Below are 20,614 nucleotides of genomic sequence, written 5' to 3'. Positions count from 1 at the left end.
AACAGGCACTTTTTTCCATCTGATTTGGGCCTGTCCCAAGATCCAGGGACTATGGAAGCAAGTAGTAACATTCCTTCCTGACACTGACCCAAAACTGTGCCTCCTTGGAATCCTTCCTGAAACCATTGACAAGTACACCAAAATCTTTCTGCATGAGACCCTATTCTCCGCCAGGAAAATAGCCAAAATACGGATGAGACAATCGCCCCCAAGGATGGTAGAGTGGAAACTTGAAGTGAATACTTTACCGTACAAAAAATGTATATACATTAACAGAGGCTGCCCCGATAAGTACAATAAGATATGGGACCGCTGGTTACAAGAGTCTAATACCTGTGTGTAGCGTAGCAAAATCGCAGTAAATTGAAGCAACTACTATGCGATGTACAGTTGAATGTGATGCTCCATTTATTGTAATATATGCTTTTATAGAACTCCTCATCCTTATAACTTATCTGAACTATGCAATGCAAAATCTTCTTTGAGTATATATACAGTGCCTTGCGAAAGTATTCGGCCCCCTTGAACTTTTCAACCTTTTGCCACATTTCAGGCTTCAAACATAAAGATATAAAATTTTATTTTTTTGTGAAGAATCACCAACAAGTGGGACACAATTGTGAAGTGGAACGAAATCTATTGGATAATTTAAACTTTTTTAGCAAATAAAAAACTGAAAAGTGGTGCGTGCAAAATTATTCGGCCCCTTTACTTTCAGTGCAGCAAACTCACTCCAGAAGTTCAGCGAGGATCTCTGAATGATCCAATGTTGTCCTAAATGACTGATGGTGATAAATAGAATCCACCTGTGTAATAAAGTCTCTGTATAAATGCACCTGCTCTGTGATAGTCTCAGGGTTCTGTTGAAAGCACATTGTGTGTATATGCTGGTGCATGATGCTCATTTAGGCTAAGGTTCACACCATAGCGATGCGGGAACGCCGCGAATCCGCTGCGTTTTCCCGCATTGCATGCCTCCCGCCGGCAGTTCACACTGCCCTATGCGGACTGCTGGGAGTGTCAATGAAATCTTAATGACACCCCCAGACCAGTCCGCATATCGCAGTGCGATCTGCAAACTCGGACAGGGATCGGATCGCATGGTGTGAACACCCATGCGATCCGATTCTGCTGCGGACCAAAAAAAGGGTCCTGTGCGAGTTTGCGGAGGGTGCGATGCGAATTCAGCCATACTATCTGTATGGCTGAACTCGCATCGCACAGACAGATCGGATGTGATTTGCACTGCAGTGCGGTGCGAATCACATCCGGATCTCTCACCCGCAGCGGTGTGAACCTAGCCTAAATGACAGAATCACCAGAAAAAACACATACATAAAAATTCCCTGAAAAAGACACACATCAAAGGAAAAGTTACATTGAAGGATTATTCAAATCTCATTGCCAAATGTATCTATTCAAACCCTCTCCTTTTGATACAACGTAGAAGTTGAAATGAAAACAAAAAATAAATGAATGAAGCAAAAATTAGGCTAATAGAACGATCTGAACCAAACAGTCTAAAACCAAAAATAAATTTAACGTGTATATGTATGTATCCTGAAACCAACAAATGAGGCAAGCTGGTAAAAAAAAAAAAAAGTTTATTTTATATATATATATATATATATATATATATATATATATATATATATATATATATATATATATATATATATATATATATATAATATATATATATATATATATAGTATAGCCAGCTGATTAAACACTAACGAATATTTAACTAGTTAATGACATGTATAGTGAAGCATATTAAGCATGTGCCTATTTACCTAGTTAATCACATGCACAGCACAATACTTTAAATGTATGCCCATCAACCAAATATAAGATATATATATATATATATATATATATATATATATATATATATATATATATATATATATATATATATATAGTGTATTGATTAAAACACACTGGTATTAGCAGTTGCCCAGTTAGCTAGAAAATGAGAAAAGAAATAAACTAATTTAATAAAAATAACCAAAACTAAAAATATACCTTTAAACCAGAACCAACAGGTCGGGCAAGGCGAATAAAAATACCTAGCTAATTAATCGCATGCAGAACGTAACATCATATTAGACATGCATCTACAAAAGGATGGAAATATAAATAAAAAATAGTATATCGATTAACCACTTGCTTACTGGGCACTTAAACCCCCCTCAGTCCCAGACCAATTTTCAGCTTTCAGTGCTCTCACATTTTGAATGACAATTACTCAGTCATGCAACACTGTAACCAAATGATTTTTTTGTCCTTTTCTTCATACCAATAGAGCTTTCTTTTGGTGGTATTTGATCACCTCTCGGTTTTTTATTTTCTGCGCTATAAATGAAAAAAGACCGAAAATTTTGAAAAAAAATGAATTTTTCTTCGTTTCTGTGACAAAATTTAGCAAATTAGCAATTTTTCTTCATAAATTTTGGCCACAATTTATACTACTACACATCTTTGGTAAAAATAACCCAAATTTTTGCATATTATATGATCTGTGTGAAATTTATAGAGTCTACAAGCTATGGTGCAAATCATAAAGATTTGCAAAAAAAGATCACATCTGATGTACTAAGGCCTATCTCCATTCTTGAGACCCTAACAAGCCAGGAAAGTACAAATGCCCCCCAAATGACCCCTTTTTGGAAAGTAGACATTCCAATGTATTTAGTAAGAGGCATGGTTAGTTATTTTAAGTTGTCGTTTTTTCCCATAATTCTTTGCAAAATTACGATGTGTTTTTTTTTTTTTTTTTTATTTCACAAAATTTTCATTGTAATAGCTTATTTCTCCCACACGGAATGTGCATACCACAAATAACACCCCAAAATACATTCTACTACTCCTCCTGAGTATAACGATACCAAATGTGTGAGACTTTTACACAGCCTGACCACATACAGAGGCCTAATTTTGAAGTAGCACCTTCAGGCATTCTAAGAGCATAAATTACACATTTCATTTCTCAATCACCTATTACAGTTTTGAAGGCCCTGGAACACCAGGGCAATGGAAACGTCCAGAAAATGACCCCATTTTGGAAAGCTAACACCCCAATGTATAATCTATGAGGCATAATGAGTCTTTTCAATGGTTCATTTTTTTTCCAGAAGTTTTCGGAAAATGTGGAAAAAAATGAAAACGCATTTTTTTTTACACAAAGTTGTCCGTTTATAAGATATTTCCAACGCATAGCATTTACATAGCAAAAATAACACCCCAAAATACGTTCTACTACTCCTCCTGAGTATAACGATACCACATGTGTGAGACTTTTACACAGCCTGACCAAATACAGAGGCGCAACATGCAAGAAACACCGTCGGCGTTCCAGGGACACATAGCCTGCACATACCAAGAATTACACCCCCAAATACATTATGCTGAGCAAAGGGTAAAGAAAAGATTACCTGTGGTTTTAGAAGCGCAGTTGTCCACAGGAGGATATCACTGGTCCAGGCAGCAGGCAGGGACTTGGTCAGCAACAGCGAACACAGTTTTTCAGGCAGCAGGCAGGGATACTGTCCATATTACAGTCCAGGGTTAGTGCAGAGATGTCAGCAGTGCCAAAAATATTGGTCCTGGTAGTAGGCAGGTCCTTGTGGTGTGGTCAGTGCGGCATGATGGCAGTAAGTCCTACAGGCAGCAGACAAAAGTAGAGCCTCGTTCAGGACAGAATGGGGATAGGGGTAGAGGCTTCTCCCTCCCAAATCTCTTTGAAGCCTCCGAGTCTCCAGACCCTAATCTAGGAATAAGAAAACAAAGAAAATTGTTTTCTTCTTCCAGAAAAACTATACTGGAGCCCCTCACATGTGAGACCCCGTGTTGAATCCCACTAGTCCAGTTGCAGAATACAAGATCAGTCCAAGAGGCAGGCAAATATCGTGGTCAAACAGTCCAAGGTCAGTTCCAGATCAGGCAGAGATATATACAGAATCGTTAGACAGAAGCATGGTCGAATAACAGTCCAGGGTCAGTTCCAGATGAGGCAGAGGTATGTACAGAATCGTTAGGCAGAAGCGTGGTCGAATAACAGTCCAGGGTCAGTTCCAGATCAGGCAGCGGTATGTACAGAATCGGCAGGCATAAGAGTGGTCAAATAACAAGCCAGGGTCCGTTACAGAGCAGGCAGTGGCATAAGGGGTGTGAAGGTGTATGAAGGCAGGAACTGAGGATTATGTTTACCATACTTCACAAAAAATTTATTGAAGTATGGTAACGCCGAAAACAGTCGCCTATACAGAGGCCTGGTTGGGAAGGACATTGTGCACAATAATAAGATGTGTCTCTTCTGACTCCTGCTCTGGTACACGCCTTACATCTTTTTTGGCGTCTTTTGCCTGCTGGTGTCCGGGGAATTTTATCCGGAAAGTGGCGCTCGGAGAGTCGACTTACAACGTCTGATCTGATATTTTCTGGTGGGCCGTTTGGGAAAATAAGGGCTGTGAAAACTTCTTCCTGGTAGCCAAAGAAACGTTTGGGGTTTTGGGTGGCGTTGCTGTAAATTACATATGAATTGTAAATGGCCAATTGAAAAAAATAAATTACTACTTTTTTGTACCAATGATATGTCCGTCTTGAGACCAGATATGGTTCCATCATTTGGTCGTTGAAGTCGACTCCTCCCATGAACAAATTATACTCTGAAATACATTTGGGTTTCTTTACGGGGCCATTCCTTCTGGGGATTTCTACGAAGGTATCGTTGTGGATAGAAGATAACATGTACACATCTCTTCTGTCCCTCCACTTCACTGCCAGAACCTCCTTGTTTCTTAGACTTGCGGTTTCTCCTTTCCGCAGCTTCTTGTTCACCAGACTTTGAGGAAAGCCCTTCCGGTTCTTTTTTACAGTGCCACATGCTGGCGTCTTCTTCCGGTGAAGGTTGTGGAACAGGGGCAGAGATGTGTAGAAGTTGTCTACATAGAGGTGGTAGCCTTTATCCAGTAGGGGGTATATGAGGTCCCAAACAATTTTTCCGCTAGATCCCAAATAATCCGGACAATTAGGGGGCTGTAGCTGGGTGTCCTTCCCTTCGTACACCTTGAAGGAATATGTGTACCCTGTGGCTCGGTCACATAATTTGTAGACCTTCACCCCATAGCGGGCCCTTTTGCTGGGCATAAATTGCTTCATCCTAAGCCTGCCACTAAATTTAATAAGGGACTCATCCACACATATGTGTTGGTCCGGGGTAAACAATTTGGGGATTATTTCAGAAAAATAATTTAGTATTGGTCGAATTTTGTAAAGGCGGTCATAATTTGGATCATTTCGTGGAAGGCATTGGGAATTGTCACTGAAATGTAAGAACCTCAGGATCATCTGATATCTGTGTCTGGGCATTACCGCGGAGAAGAGCGGTGAGTGGTGGAGGGGGTGGGTTGACCAGTAGGTACGTAATTGGTTTTTTTTGTTGAGTCCCATATTAAATGTGAGGCCTAAAAAAAGCTTGAACTCCTCCACCGTTAGGTCTCTCCATTCGTAGGGACGGGCATAATAGGAGGTCGGATTTTGAAAAATAAATTGTTGTGCATACAGGTTGCACTGGGCCACAATTGACGCCAACATGTCCTCCGTAAAAATTAAATTAAAAAAATCGATGGGGCTAAAATTCTCCGTGTCCACCTGGACTCCTGGCTGGGCGGTGAAAGGGGGAACATTGGCCTCTCCTGAATTAGGAGGAAGCCACAAGGGGTTCTGAAGGGCATAGGGAAGGCCAGCATGGCTCCTAACCCTTTGGGGCTGAGATGACACCCCACTGGTACTTGGCCTTTCTTGCTGGGGCACTGCGGTGCTGGTGGACAGCATTGCGGTGCTGGTGGACGGCACTGCGGTGCTGGTGGACGGCACTGCCTCACTAGAACGCCTTCGCTTGATGGGCCGGATATCTTCCTCCTCGGATTCATCAGTCAGTGTTTCACTGCTGAGGACTGGCTCATAAGTTGCGTCTTCAGAATCCGAATCCGAAAAGGAATCGGAAGAGGAGAGCTCCCCGTTGCTCTCGTCGGCCGCGGAAATAATTTGGTACGCCTCCTCAGCGGAAAAGACGCGTTTAGCCATTGTAGCACTGATGGGCACTGATGAGGTGGCACAGATGGGCGTTTTTGAGGTGGCACAGATGGGCGCTTTTGAGGTGGCACAAATGGACACTGATGGGTCGGCACAGATGTGCACTGATTTATTGCACAGATGTGCAGATTTGTTGCACGGATGTGCACTGCTGAGGCGGCACAGATGGGCACTGCTGAGGCGGCACAGATGGGCACTGCTGAGGCGGCACAGATGGGCACTGCTGAGGCGGCAGATGGGCACTGATGGGTCGGCACAGATGTGCACTGATTTATTGCACGGATGTGCACTGATTTATTGCACGGATGTGCACTGCTGAGGCGGCACAGATGGGCACTGCTGAGGCGGCAGATGGGCACTGCTGAGGCGGCAGATGGGCACTGCTGAGGCGGCAGAGATGGGCACTGCTGAATCGGCACAGATGGGCACTGCTGAGTCGGCAGATGGGCACTGATAGGTCGGCACAGATGTGCACTGATTTATTGCACGGATGTGCACTGATAAGGCAGCAGATGGGCACAGATGGGCACTGCTGAGGCGGCACAGATGGGCACTGCTTAGGCGGCACAGATGGGCACTGCTGAGGCACAGATGGGCACCGATTGGCACTGGCGGGGCACTGGCGGGCACTGGCGGTGCACAGGTGGGCACATGTGGCCACAGGTGGGCACAGGTGGGCACTGGCAGGGTAGATCTGGGCACTGGCAGGGCACTGGCAGGGTAGATCTGGGCACTGGCAGGGTAGATCTGGGCACAGGTGGGTTTTTTTATCAGTTTACTGTCACTTTTACACTCACAGACACCTTCGGTCTCCTCACACGCTATCGCTGTGTGAGGAGACACGTTCGGCAATGGGTGATGATCTAATTTGTTTACATTTGAGATCATCACCCATTGGAGGTGGCGATCGCGCTGTAAACGGCCGCTGTGATTGGCCGTTTACAGCGATCTGTGATTGGCTGTGTCCAGCGGACACGGCCAACACAGATTTTCCCCGATGCGCGCTCCCGGGAGCGCGCGGGGAACTCTTAAAGGGGACTACGTCAATAGACGTAGTCCCGGAAATTGAGATCCGCGCTATACACGTCTTTTTACTATAGCGCGGATCTCAAGTGGTTAAAAACACGCGAGTAATGAAAGTTACTGCAGCAAAAAAAAAACTTAACTGGCGTAACTAGAATGTGTTCTAAACGAGTCCCGACCCGATTAGAACACATTCATGATGAATTAGAGCAGAGACTCTGGGCCAGGCCGCCTTATTGAATGTGTGCGCCTGACCTCACAAATGTGCTTCTAGAAGAATGGTCAAACATTCCCACTCCAACCCTGAAAAGATTGGGATGCCATTAAAGTTTGTGTGTAGGTGTCCCAATACTTTTGACAATATAGTATATGTGTATACAGCAGGGAAATGCAATTAGCGGACCTTCAGCTGTTGCAGAACTAAAAGTCCCATGAGGCATAGCAAGACTGACAGCCACAAGCATGACACCCAGAGGCAAAGGCATGATGGGACTTGTAGTTTTGCAACAGCTGGAGGTCCGCTAATTGAATATCCCTGGTATACAGTATCTCACAAAAGTGAGTATACCCCTCACATTTTTTTTAAAGATTTTATTATATCTTCTCGTGCGACATTGAAGAAATTACACTTTGCTATAATGTAAAGTATTGAGTGTACAGCTTGTATAATTGCAAAGACCCTGATACTGAGCTGCAGCATGGTGGACAAGACCATACAGTGGTTTAACAGGACAGGTTCCACTCAGAACAGGCCTCGCTATGGTTGACCAAAGAAGTTGAGTGCACATGCTCAGCGTCATATCCAGAGGCTGTTTTTGGGAAATAGATGTAGGAGTGCAGCACATTGCTGCAGAGGTTGAAGGGGGGGGGGGGGGGTCCGCTTGTCAGTGCTCAGACCATACGCGCACACTGCATTAAATTGTTGGTCTGCATAGCTATTGTCCCAGAAGGAAGCCGCCTCTTAAGATGATGCACAAGAAGCCCTGCAAGCAGTTTGCTGAAGACAAGCAGACTAAGGACATGGATTACTGGAACCACTGTAGTCTGAGACCAAGAAAAACTTATTTGGTACACTCACTACTTTTACATTGTAGCAAAGTGTCTGTCATTTCTTCAGTGTTGTCACTTGAAATTGTATAATAAAATATTTACAGAAATGTGAGAGATGTACTCCCCTTTTGTGGGATACTGTATGTATGCGTGTGTGAGATATACATATTTTCTACACACCTGCTAAAATGTCAGGTTTGTGTGAAAAAAAAGACAAAAAAATGTATTTCACAACTTTTTCCACCTTTTTAATCTCTAGGCATCCACCCGCAGCAGTTATACCCATATCCAGGTTGGCTCGTCTGGCCAAATTGCCGTAGGTATATGTCAACCGCTTTAAGATCACTAGGGGGCGTGCGACGACTGAGCCAATGCATGTGCCCGGCGGCCGCAATGTTGGGGCACCTGCGATCGCTCCTGAGACACAGAATGGAGATCTGTCAATTTATGCTTTCACTCCTCGCTACCTATCAGTTTTGAAGGCCATAAAATACCAAGATGGCACCCCCCCCCCCCCATGACCCCATTTTGGAAAGTAGACACCCCAAGCTATTTGCTGAGAGGGTCTCATTTTTTTTTTTTCTGTGCTGGTGAAATCACCTCCTACAATGCTGGAGTCACGGCTTTATCGAAGAAGCTTTCCATTCGTCAAGAGCAAGGGGGTGGCCATGAATCAATCGCGGATCGCTCCTGAATGGATTCCGACTGCCACAGTCAACGGAGGGGGGCACAATCAGGCCCCCCACCTGCTGGGAGGCAGGGACGTACAGGTACGCCCATATGTCTTCCTGTGCCATTCTGCAGACATACATCGTTGTGCGGCGGTCGTCAACTGGTTAAGAGCTATGGGCGGAAGTGACGTTTTGACGTTGCTTCCACCCTGCTATGGTATGGAGATGGGTGGGGGCCATCTTAGCCTCACTCGTCTCCATACCTAGGCACTGAGAGGACTCGATCGCCTCCACCGCTGCCGACAGCTCTAAGCGCGCGCAGGGCATGGGTGAGTGGCGAGAGGGGGGGGCCCCTCTCCCACCGCCGATAGCGGTGAAATTGCTTATGGCGATCGTAAATACGTCCGGCTCCTGAAAAGATGGATATCTCGGTTGTGGCAGCTGCCGTTACCAAGATATCCATCTTCAAAGTGCCAACGTATATGTACAGGAGCTGGTCGGCAAGTGGTTAAAGGGCCATTTTTTTAAAATGACGAAATTTTTTTATTGCGTTTCATTGTAAATATGAGATCTGAGGTCTCTTTGACCCCAGATCTCATATTTAAGAGGTCCTGTCATGCTTTTTTTTTTTTTTTTTTTCCTATTACAAGAGATATTTACATTCCTTGTAATAGGAATAAAAGTGACGCAATTTTTTTTTTTTTTTTTAAAGAACAGTGTAAAAATATGGGCCCAGTCCCGCCGAGCTTGCGTGCAGAAGCAAACGCATACATGAGTAGCGCCTGCATATGAAAATGGTGTTCAAAACATAGCAATAATAAAAGCCCTAGTCCTCCTCTGTAACTCAAACATGCAACCTGTAGAATTTTTTTTTTTTTTTAACATTGCCTATGGAGATGCTTAAGGGTAGAAGTTTGTCGCCATTCCACAAGCGGATGCAATTTTAAACGTGACATGTTTGGTATCAATTTACTCGGCGTAACGTTATCTTTCACAATATAAAAAAAAAATTGGGCTAACTTTACTGTTTTATTTTTTTTAATTCAAAAATTTTATTTTTTGCAAAAAAAGTGCGTTTAAGACCACTGCGCAAATACAGTGTGACAAAGTATTGCAACGGCCGCCATTTTATTCTCTAGGGTGTTAGAACCCCCAAACATCATACATTTTTTTTCTAAGTAATTTTCTAGCAAAAAAAAAAAAATAGTTTTTAACTTGTAAAACAACAAATCTCAGAAAGAGGCTGGTTTAAAAGGCTGTAAAGTGGTTAAACTAATACTTTGTTGAAGCACCTTTTGATTTTATTATAGCACTCTATCTTTTTCGGTAGCAGTCTATCAACATGACACCTCTTGACTTGACAATATTTGCCCACTCTTTGGAAAAAAACACTCCAAATCTGTCAGATTGGGAGGGCTCCTGTGCACAGCCATCTTTAGATCACCCCACAGACTTTCAATTGGGTTCAAGTCTGGGCTCTGGCTGAAGAACGTTAATCCTCTTCTGGTGAAGCCATTCCTTTGTTGATTTGTATGTATGCTTTGGGTCGTTGTCCTGCTGAAAGATGAAGTTCCTCTTCATGTTCTGCATTCTAGCAGAAGCCTGAAGGTTTTTGACTGGTATTTGGAATGGTTTATAGCGCCCTCAACCTTGATTAAGGCCCCTGTTCCAGCTGAAGAAAAACAGCCTCAAAGCATGATGCTGCTACCACCATGTCACCACATTTTCCAACATGCTTTTGGGAGACTTCAGATGTGTTTTTGCTAAATTTATCTGGGCTTCAATGTTTTTCTTAAGAAATAGCCTTCCTTCCTTCCTTCCTTCCTTCCTTCCTTCCTTGCTTGACTCCCTATATAACCCCTCCCCTTACAGAGGGAGTATCTCAGTTTTTTTTTTTTTTTTTGCCAGTATCTTTGGTGTTGGTCACGAGTAAAGATGTTCTGTGTGGAGCTCCGCTGGAGTAATTCTTGCTGGGGCAAGTCATGCAGCCGGATCCATTCAAAGTGTCTTTTTAGGCCAAATTGAATGGTACCCAGGCCTCGTGTCGAGGTTTTGTCTGTAACTCTTCTCTTTTTAGAGAGCTAGACCTCGGGATCCAGTGCTTTGTTTTTTTTTCAGCCATATTTCCTGGCGGGGTTCTTTACGGGTCTAAGGGTGTGGAGCCCCCATAAAAAGGGGCCCGGTCCTCGAAGGTCTTTTAAATGGAGCCTGCCGTGAGGGATGAAGATTAGGTCTGTTTGTTTTTTTTCCACAGAACCCTGCAGTAGGATAAGATAAGTGGAGATTCCTAAGGAATATTTAAAATTCTTATGGGTTTTCTCCTTTAAGTGTTGTAATGCCTAAAGTCGCCACCAGGGGCTGTTAAGAGCACATACTTGTTCCATGCTGGTCAGTCTCGCTTTGTGTCCGTACAAGCTGCAGGCTTCCTCCAGCCTCAATCCTCAGGTAAGATGTTGGAGGGGGGGGGGGGGGTTCTTGTTAAACATCGACCACCTGGACAGAAGGCTCTCTTCTTTCTCCAGGAGGCGGAGGGAGCATGGAACAGTTGGCAGTATGCTACCTCTGCCACTGCCATAGCATGGTGGTTCTCTTTTCATCTGGCTCTCCTCCACCCCACCCTCCCCCCCCACATGCAATGATGTTTGATCAGAGGCTCGCGTAGGAAAACAATCTCTTTTTTTGAAAAGAGTGGGGGAGGAGGCGGTGGGAGGTAAATGGCTTAGAGCTGCATCGCGTGCTTTAGCGTCCACAACGCGGGGCTGTGTAAACTATAACTGCGCCTTTTGCAGGTGAATTCAGCTGATGGAGGGACACAGAGCAGACAAGGGCATGTGACTGGTGACACATGTATTCCCAAGGCATCAGGCTGAGCATTAATAGTAGCGGCAGTTGCTGGACTATTTGCTCAGCAGTGGGTGCAATTTTTACAGTACTTCTGTATTTGTGCTTAGCAGAAGGGGAGGTACAAATACCCCAAAAAAACAGGGGCTCAAAGGATCTCCCTCAGGCTCTGAGGACCCTTCCTCTGCAATGCCATCCCCCCTGAAGGCCTAGGGAGGCTGGTTAGAATGAGCCATCGGGTTCATCAGGTGTTGCAACTGCTTTCGACATTTCAACCTCTGTCTATATTACGGAGGAGTTTTTCTCCTCAGCCATGTTTGGATTGGAGGAAAGGTTGGCGGCTTTAATCACATCTTCCCAGAAGGGGAGAAAATACATTAGGTCTCCTTCTACCACCCAGGACCCTCAAACGGAGAAACAGTGGGTGGAGGAAGATAAATCCCCCTCGTGGGATCATGAAGAGGCTGATGACTCCTCTTCTGAGGGGTCAAGTGGGGAAGGACCTTCTTCAGCTTCACAGGCTGAGAAATTGCTGGTGCAATCTCTTACTGAAATGGTCCACATTTAACCTACCCTTAACTGAGTCGGTTGGAAAGCCCACTTGTTTGGGTTCACTAAAGCCTCCTCAAGCTTTGTGTGCCTTTCCTGTCAATTACTGGAAAAGCTTATGTATTCTGTGTGTGATCACCCAGATAAGCATTTTTCCCTCCTAAGAAGTTTTCAACACTTTATCCCATGGAGAAAAAAAATTTACTCCTGGGGTGTACCAGCAATTGATGATATATATAATTATATTATAATAATAATTTTTCTTTTTTTTCCTTTGCCAGGTTCAGTAGCTCAACCTGCAGTGGTGGCAATTGGGGTTTGTCAATATTTGAGAGACCACTTGAAACAGGTGCTCAAGGTTTTCCCTGAACAGCAGGCCCAGCATTTATCAGAGCTGCCAGGGGCTTTGTGTTTTGCAATTGAAGCAATCAGAGATTCTATTCTTCAGACCTCTCGCCTTGCGCTTGGGTTGGTGCATATGCGTATAATCTTATGGTTGAAAAGTTGGTCAGCCAAGGCGCCATGCAAAATAACTCCTGGCTGGGTTTTCCTTTCTGCGGTGATAGGCTGTTTGGCGATGGTTTGGACAAATACTTCCAAAAAGTATCAAGTGGAAAAAGTACCCCTTTGCCAGTTTAAATGAGGAGCATTTACTCCTTTTCTTAACAGGCACTTTCTCCAGGGCCAGGGGTATCGGCCTCCAGGCAGTCAAGACAGCCTCTGCCGTCAGGTTCAAGAGATAAACCTCAGGGTCAACCCCAGGGACAAAAGTCCTGGGGCAGGAAACCTACAAGACAGAACACTAAAGCCTCTTTATGTAGGGGCGCCCCTGCTCGCTTGAGTGGGGGGACGACTTCTGTGGTTCTCAAAGGTCTGGCAGGAAGAGTTTCGGGACAGATGGGTGGTCTCCACAATAACTCTAGGTTACAAACTGGAGTTCCGAGATTTCCCGTCTCCTCGTTTCCTCAGGTCAAACGTCCCCAAAGATCCAGAGAAAAATAAACCCCTTTCAAGCGTTAGACCGACTTTTGTCTGAAAAGGTGATCCTGGCGGTCCCAGCGAAAGAGCAGGGGTTGGGGTTTTATTCAAACCTTTTCGTGGTGCCAAAACCAAATGGGGATGTCAGACCCATATTAGATCTCAGGGATGTAAACCGATTCCTGAATATCTGCCCTTTCCCCATGGAATCAATCTGATCTGTTGCCTCCATCCTACGAGGAGAACTTCTGGTGTCAATCGACATCAGGAATGCATGCCTGCATGTGCCTATTTTCTCTTATATTCACCTGACCGACACAGCTCCTCTCTTAGCCATTGGGTTGTTATGCCCTATTACTAGGAGATACAAGGCATTAATTGTAATACAACACTCAGAACTCTTAGTTGCGCCCTTGGGCAACAACCCTCCACCCTGCCATGCAGTCATCAGTTTTATTTTGCCTAGTGAAGAAGGACCTAGGAACCCTGCGGGCCCATCGGTCTGTGCTTTTTTTATGCGGAAGTGTGACTTTTTGCGCAAGATGAATGATCCTGTGATCTACTATCAACAGCCAGCTGGGTGACAGGCTGGATACCCTTTTCCTTGTAGTCTCCCCAGTCCGGCCATCGAGTGTGTGCAGGCCGCAGCTATGCGCTAAGCAGGCCATGATGAAACCTCAGCTCCAGAGGTGGTTGTGAGCTTTTATGCTCCTAAGCATACATATGACCGGGCTACTGATGTCTGTGTCACATTATGCCGGGCCAGCAGCCACCCTGTACTGATCAGTGAGTGGGTCTGTGATGGAATGTCTCCCAGCTCTTCAGGACTGGAAAGTACAGCTCTCCTTGCCTCGGCTTGGCTGAGCAGCTGGGCATTTCCTTGGGAGGTCGATTCAGGGGTCCCTCACCTCCCTATCTTCTCTCCCCTGTCCCTTTCTTCACTCCTCCCATCTCTGGGGGGATGTTGCAGGTGGCTGTTCTTCATACCTCTGGAAGGTGTCTGAGGTTTTGCTGTACAGCGCTGTGTTCACTGCCATAGTTTTCTCCCTGTACCTCATGGAGCTGCTTCGGCAGCCATTTTAGGTGTGGCAAGGGCAGCATGCTCCCCTGGGCTTCAGCGGCCATTTTACTAGTGATCTCCTATTCAGGACACCAGCGGCCATTTTCTTGAAGCCTGAGCATGTTTTTCAGTGTTCTCTAGTGACAGCATGTGCTCCTGTGCTCTCATATCCATTTTCCCTGTGTTTTATACGCTGGGCGGCAATTTTATTGGCCTGAGCACACTTCAGAGCGGTTTTGGTACTATTTGCAGCTGCTGCCACCGACGCAGCATTGTTTCCTCTGCACCTGGGAGCCCACACGGACTACAGGCACTACTTGGTGGATAGCGCAGAACTCCTCAGGGTGGTGAGTCCGGTGGGAAAGGGCTCCTCAGCCAGCGGCAGTAAGGAGGGTGAGACTATCGCTGTCCTAAGTCCCCTTTTGGGTGGCAGACAGGGTAGGGTCAGCATGGCTTTAGAAACTGGCGTTTCTTCCCCCGAAATTCAGACAATTGCAACCGGGTCACTGCGCAGTGCCCATGGACACCTTGATGGCGATCCTCAATTCGTTTGTTGCCAAGATGGAGGCGGTGTGTGGGAAGAAAGGTGCAATAAAGCAGCCCCTGCCCCCCCCCCCCCCCCGTCCTCTGGGGAGAGCTCTGATGCAGACTCGGGTCCTGCTGAGGCTGGTGACCCCTGCTCTGTCTTGTCAGACTACGCTGACCAGGACCGTTCGGACAGTGAGGATGAGCCCCCGTCCAGGTCCGTGCGCGAAAAAGCGCTTGCTGGAGCACTTATCACAACTGTGCGTGATGCCCTGAAGATTCAGGAGCCAGCAGATCCCTCAGCTGATGTACTGGTCCCTTTTGGGCCAGCACGTTCACCTAAGGTGTTCCCGTATCTGACTTATTTTGACAAGTTGATTTACAAGGAATGGGGTCGCCCGCAACTGACTTTTTGGTCCTCAAATACATGGTGGTGTGTTACCCTTTTGAGGAGAGCCTTCTCAAAAAATGGTCGGCTCCTCTGGTCGTGGATCCCCAGTATCCAGGTTAAATAAAGTAGCCAAGATCCCGGTTGAGGGGACTCCTGCATTCAAGGATACCATGGACAGGAAGGCCGAGGCAGTGGCTCGTTCCATGTCTACAGTTGTGGGGTCTGCCGTGCGACCACTACTGGCATCCGCACTTGTGTCGCAGACACTGAGTGGGCAAAACTTTTGCACCGCGAATTGGGAAAGCAACCGGCTTCTCCTGTCTGTGTGGAACTAGCAGACTAACTAGTGCAAAGCCTCAAGTACGTCTCTGACGCGGCCCTGGATACTCTCCCTCTGTTATCCAGGGCTTCAGTGTCAGCTGTGGTGCTGAGGCGCTTGATTTGGTTAAAATGCTGGTCTGCTGACCAGGCATCCAAAAAAGTCCTGACTGATCTTCCCTTCCTTGGCGACTGGCTCTTTGGAGCCTCTTTGGATGACGACATTAAAAATGCCACTGGTGGTAAGAGTACCTTACTCCCACAGGCCAGGAAGACTAAGGAGCCACACGTAGGCAAGGGCCCTCTTTTACCATTCATAAACTGCTTTTTCATCCGCCCGGAGCTTCGACAAAACGTCACCAACACGACAGGACGACCACGGATGGACAAAAATGTCCCTGGAACCGCAAGCCTACTAAGCCTGTGAATAAAAGTGCTACCGCATGAAGATTTGCGCCCCCCCATGTCTCGGGTGGGGGGTCGCCTTCTGGAGTTGGCAGCCCGGTGGTCCTCTCGGTTATCCGACCAATGGGTCTGCGATCTGATTTCCTCAGGCTATATGATAGTTTCTCACCATCAAACAGATTCTTCCCCTCCAGCATCCCCAGCTCGCCGGGAGGCCCTCTTGGGGGCAGTAAGGGACCTGCTGAGTCTGACACACCACAGCTGACAGTGAAGCCTTGGATAACAGAGGGTGGTTGTACCAGTTCCGAAATCAGAACGTTTCCAGGGATGCTACTCAAATCTGTTTGGAAGTACCCCTTCCTTCTTGGGAACTACAATCTTGGACTTAAAAGCCCTCAATTACTTTGTAAAAGTGCAGAGGTTCAGAATGGAATCAGTTCGCTCAGTAGTCGCTGCACTTGGACATCCAGCCCCCCCCCCCCCCCCCCGAGTCTTTACCAAGGTATTGGCTCCAGTTTTGGTGTTGCTGTGGCAACGTGGGATCGCGATCGTGGGATACCTAGACAATCTCCTCCAGAGGGCATCTTTCGCCTCAGTTAGAGGAGGATGTTGCGATCACCATGCAGACCCTGCAAGAATTTGGGTGGCTGTTGAACCTAAAGAAGTCGGTGATTGTACCGACCCAGCGTCTGGAGTACCTGGGCTTGCTGCTGGACTCCATGGAAGCGAGAGCTTTTCTCCCTTCAGACAAACAGCAGACTCTCAGATCCGCAGTAAAACTGCTTATGAACCGCAAGTGGTCGTCGCTCCGATTTTGCATGCGAGTCCTGGGTCTCATGGTAACCTCCTTCGGGGCAGTACCTTATGCCCAGTTCCACACCAGAGTCCTGCAGAAGGAGATTTTGAGAAAATGGGACAAATCTCAGTTGTCCCTGGATCGACAGATCCAGGTGATCCAGTCAGTCAGACTCGCTGATCTGCTGATTCAGTCCGGGAAATCGTTCCTGCCTCTGAAGTGGACAGTGATCACAATGGATGCCAGCTTGGGTGGAATGATGGAGGATCAGTCGGCTCAGGGCCTCTGGTCGACGGAAGAATCCAAGTTGCCGATCAATCTGCTCAAATTGAGAGCGATCAGGCTATGCCTCTCCACATGGTCGATGAGAATTCAGGGGCATCCAAACAGGATCCAGTCAGACAACGCCACGGCTGTGGCATACGTCAATCACCAAGGGGGAACAAGAAGCTCAGCCGCTGCACGGGAGGTCTCTCACATACTTCGGTGGGCAGATCAACACGTATCGGCCCTGTTGGCCATTTACATCCTGGGAGTGGAGAACTGGCAGGCGGGCTATCTGAGTCGCCAGATGCTGGACCCAGGAGAATGGGCATTGCATCCGGAGATATTCAGGTTACTGTGCCTGAGGTGGGGCACACCATACATGGATCTTCTGGCCTCCCGTCTCAATCGGAAGGTGCCAAGATTCGTGTCCAGGACAAGAGATCCATTGGCAGACGCGGTGGTGGCTCCGTGGGATCAGTACCAGCTGATCTACGCCTTCCTCCACTGAAACTGTTACAACGCCTGCTTCGCAAGGGTGGAAGCCGAGGGGATCCCAGTAATACTGGTTGCTCCAGATTGGCCTCAGCGTCCTTGGTACGCAGACCTGGTGCTTCTGGTGGCAGATGCTCCCTAGCGACTGCCATTGCGAGAAGATCTGCTGTCTCAAGGTCGGATTCTCCATCCTGCTTTACCATCGCTGGCTTTAACGGCATGGCTATTGAGAGCCAGGTGTTGAGGAACCGGGGTCTGTCGGACTCTGTGATCCCAACTATGTTGAGCACGATAATCTTCCCGGAAGATATACCATTGTACCCAGAAGGCCTACATCTCCATGTGTGAGAAGGGATGGCATCCGTGCTCCTTTTCTATATCCAGGATCATGCTGTTTCTTCAGCAAGGAGTAAACCAGAAATTGTCGTAAAGCACCATTAAGGGGCAAATTTCAGCCTTGGCTGTCTTTTTTTTTTTTTTTTTTTTTTTTTTTCAGCGACTCCTGGCTTCTCACTCAGTACCTTTTTGTTTAGGGGGTATGACATGTAGTCCCTCCGGTGCGTCCGTTACCCCCATGGGATTTGAACCTGGTATTAGTGCTTCAAAAAACGCTGTTTGAAAATATCAGGGAGATTCCCCTGTTGACTCTTTCCCAGAAGGTGGTCTTTCTAGTGGCCATCACATCGGCCAGGGGGGTTTTGGAACTGGCGGTCTTGTCTTGCAAGTCGCTCCCTATCTGGTTATCCACAAGGATAAGGTGGTGTTGCGGCCGCAACCATCTTTTCTACCAAAAGTGGTCTCTGCTTTTCATATTGAGGACATTGTATTACCATCTCTCTGTCCTAAGCTGAAACACACTTTAAGGAGGTGGCCCTTCATGCTTTGGATTTGGTTCGGGCTCTGAAGGTGTATTTTATCTACCACTGCTCCCTTTCGGAAGTCAGACTCGCTGTTTTTTTTTTTTTTTTTCGGTAGCTGGTCTCAAAGGCATGGCGATCTCGTTGGCCACCATTTTCAGGTGGATCAGACAGATTGTAGTACAAGCCTACGCTTGAAGGGGCAAGTGCCCCCCTTTCCGGTCACGGCCCACTCCACAAGGGCAATTGGAACGTCTTGGACCTTCCGACATCAAGTGTCTGTCACTCAGGTGTGTAAGGAGTCGACCTGGTCATCTGTCCACACGTTTACCAAGTTCTACAAGGTAGAAGTCAGTGCATTGGCTGATGCCTGTTTTGGCCGCCCCTCCTTTTTAAGTTATACTGCTTGTTGACGTACTGATGACTGCATAGCAGGGTGGAGGGTTGTTGCCCAAGAGACCGCCCCCTGGGCGGAACTAAGAGTTCTGAGTGTTGTAATACAACTAATGCCTAGTATCGCCTAGTAATGGGGCATAACAACCCAATAGCTAAGAGAGGAGCTGTGTCGGTCTGTGAATTACAGAGAAAGGGATTTTACGGTGAGTACAAAAAATCCTATTTTTCCCCACTCACCACAGAAGTATCTGCCTTTCGAAGTAGAAAAACTAAATTTTCAGTTTGTAGACTTGCCTTTCAGTCTAGCGACTGCACCTCGGTTGTTTACAAAACTTCTGGCCAGATTAAGGAATCCAGGTATAACAGTTGTGGCATACCTAGACGACCTGCTCTTGACAGACCTGTTGGTAGCCCGCTTAGACCAAAACATGGTCACCACAGTTAACTACCTGGAATACCTAGGTTGGGTCCTCAACCTAGAGAATTCTTCCTTAAACCATTTAAGAAGAGTAGAAGACTTGGGTCTAGTCAGATACAGCCCAGAAGAGGTTTTTTTTTTTTTTTTTTTTACCCCAGGCAATGATCAGCGCCATAAAGGAGCTGGTTCAGGTGGTCAGGGCAAAGACGGGTCCTTCTATTTGCCTTTGCATGAGGTTGTTGGGGGGGGGGGGGGGGGGAAATGGTGGCTTCATTCAAAGCAGTTTCCTATGCTCCGTTTCATTCGAGACTGCTGCAGAACAGTAACCTATCTGCTTGGAACAAGAAGGTCCAAGCGCTAGATTTTCCATTGTATCTGTCACAAAAGGTGTGCCAGAGCCTCAGTTGGTGGAGAATACCCAAGAATCTGCAGAAGGTTACTGATGAAAAAAGTTAACATTTTTTTTTTTTTCAACATTTTTGGTCTTTTTTTGATTTATTTTTTTAATAATAAAAAACAGCAGTGATTTAAATACCACCAAAAGAGAGCTCTATTTGTGTGACGAAAATGATAAAAAATTGTTTGGGTACAGTGTAGCATGAACGCGCAATTCAGTGTGACAGTTCTAAAAAATGGAAAATGGCTTGGGTAGGAAGGGGGTATAAGTGCCTGGTAAGCAAGTGGTTAACCAGCTTTGTTTGCAATAGTTGCTATCAGAGTTTCTATCCTTCAGGCCTTGCGTCCTTCGCTAAGCATCATGCAAGACTCTCCTGGCTAGTCTTCTCTTTTCGGTAGCCATTTGTGGATGATTTGGTTAACGCATCCAGAAATTCTAGTGGAAAAAGTACCTCTGCCATTTAAGAAAAGGAGTAAATGTATTTAAATTTTAAAATTGCGACAGCCTCTGCCGCCAAGTTCAAAAGGTAATCCTCAGGGTCAACCCCTGGGACAAAAGAGGTCTTGGGGAAGGAAACCTACAAAATACTGAAGCCTCCTGATGAGGAGGCACCCCCGCTCGCTCGAATAGGGGGAATTCTGCAGTTCTCAATGATCTGGCAGCAAGAGTGTTGAGACAGATGGGGGGGCTTCCTCAATAGCTCCAAGGTACAAATTGGAGTTCCAAGAGTTCCCGACTCCTCCTAGTGTTCTCAGATCAAGGATACAGACAAAGAGGTCTTTCTCTCAAGCATTGGACCATCTTTTGGCAAGAAATTATCCTGGTGATCCCCGTGTAAGAGCAGAGGTTGGGGTTTGGTTTAAACCTTTTTTTTCCAAAACCGAATGAACATTCTGGATCTCAAAAATCTAAATTCAGTTACTGAAAATTAACCAATATTCCTGTGCTACAAAAACTCTAGGGTACTCCCAGTAGTGGGAGGGTTTATATAGGGAGTGGACATCCTGTCTTAGGGTGTGCCAGTGTCCATCACCTGAAGGTAGCCTATAACCCACATAGTAACTACTATAGCTCTGTATCC

General features: G+C 46.3%; 1 protein-coding gene across 12 annotated transcripts in view; it reads left to right on the top strand.

Annotated features, from left to right (window-relative positions):
- The window catches only part of CLEC16A (C-type lectin domain containing 16A), a 1,523,862-nt gene that overhangs the window by 93,660 nt on the left and 1,409,588 nt on the right, over positions 1-20,614 (top strand). The window lies entirely within an intron of this gene.

Source organism: Lithobates pipiens, unplaced genomic scaffold (assembly GCF_037356315.1).
Source record: "Lithobates pipiens isolate NorthernLeopardFrog02 unplaced genomic scaffold, aLitPip1_a1.2 Scaffold_22, whole genome shotgun sequence".
NCBI lineage: Eukaryota > Metazoa > Chordata > Amphibia > Anura > Ranidae > Lithobates > Lithobates pipiens.
This window is presented reverse-complemented; position numbering and strand designations above follow the sequence as displayed.